Source organism: Balaenoptera acutorostrata, chromosome 14 (genome assembly GCF_949987535.1).
Source record: "Balaenoptera acutorostrata chromosome 14, mBalAcu1.1, whole genome shotgun sequence".
Classification (NCBI taxonomy): Eukaryota; Metazoa; Chordata; class Mammalia; order Artiodactyla; family Balaenopteridae; genus Balaenoptera; species Balaenoptera acutorostrata.
In genome coordinates this window covers 62,006,843-62,008,118 of record NC_080077.1, presented here as the reverse complement: position 1 = coordinate 62,008,118, position 1,276 = coordinate 62,006,843, and the positions used below count along the sequence as shown (strand labels likewise).

The window sequence follows — 1,276 nt, the reverse complement described above, 5'->3', positions numbered from 1 at the left end:
CTCCTTTTTCATTTCTAATTCTATTGATTTGAGTCTTCTCCCTTTTTTCCTTGATGAGTCTGGCTAATGGTTTATCAATTTTGTTTATCTTCTCAAAGAACTGGCTTTTAGTTTTATTGATCTTTGCTATTGTTTCCTTCATTTCTTTTTCATTTATTTCTGCTCTGATCTTTATGATTTCTTTCCTTATGCTAACTTGAGGTTTTTTTGTTCTTCTTTCTCTAATTGCTTTAGGTGCAAGGTTAGGTTGTTTATTCGAGATGTTTTCTGTTTCTTGAGGTAGGCTTGTATTGCTATAAACTTCCCTCTTAGAACTGCTTTTGCTGCATCCCATAGGTTTTGGGTCGTCGTATCTCCATTGTCATTTGTTTCTAGGTATTTTTTGATTTTCCCTTTGATTTCTTCAGTGATCACTTCGTTATTAAGTAGTGTATTGTTTAGCCTCCATGTGTTTGTATTTTTTACGGATCTTTTCCTGTAATTGATATCTAGTCTCATAGCGCTGTGGTCGGAATATATACTTGATATGATTTCAGTTTTCTTAAATTTACCAAGGCTTGGTTTGTGACCCAAGATATGATCTATCCTGGAGAATGTTCCATGAGAACTTGAGAAAAATGTGTATTCTGTTGTTTTGGGGTGGAATGTCCTATAAATATCAATTAAGTCCACCTTGTTTAATGTATCATTTAAAAATATGGAACGCTTCACGAATTTGCGTGTCATCCTTGCGCAGGGGCCATGCTAATCTTCTCTGTATCGTTCCAATTTTAGTATATGTGCTGCCAAAGTGAGCACCATAATGTCTTATGTTACTTTGTTGTATCAAATGTAGAAATGGAAAATAACTCTGAAACCAGATTCCTCTCAAAATGATATAAATGATCTCTCCCATCATAGAGTAGGTACATTGAAATAAGCATAAATCTTGATTTCTTTTCACATATAGTAATTCTCACTGTAGCTGGAATCTGGAATTAGCCAGTAATACAAGAGGCACTATCTGGGTTGAAGAATAGAAATTTCAAGTAATGCTGAACTTATTGAGAGGAAAATGTGTAATAAGGGATTCAAGCCTCTTAACCACATGGCCACATTCCTGGGAACCTGGGGGAAAGATGTAAAACTATGCTTTCTAGAAGGAACTGTTTCTAGCATGCCACCAAGCAGCACAATCTAATTTTGTTGGGAAAAGTGAAGGTCATTTAGGATCCAACTCATTCTAAATATCGGCATCTTGAGATATTCTTTTGAAAACAGAGGTTCCTGGATCTTT

The 1,276-nt window shown here is 35.3% G+C and overlaps 1 non-coding gene across 1 annotated transcript; it reads right to left on the bottom strand.

Moving 5' to 3' along the window:
- Positions 1-691: 691 nt before the first annotated feature.
- On the bottom strand, positions 692-798 carry LOC114236260 (U6 spliceosomal RNA). The gene has a single exon (XR_003622236.1). It is a non-coding gene; the product is annotated as a U6 spliceosomal RNA (small nuclear RNA).
- Positions 799-1,276: the final 478 nt, after the last annotated feature.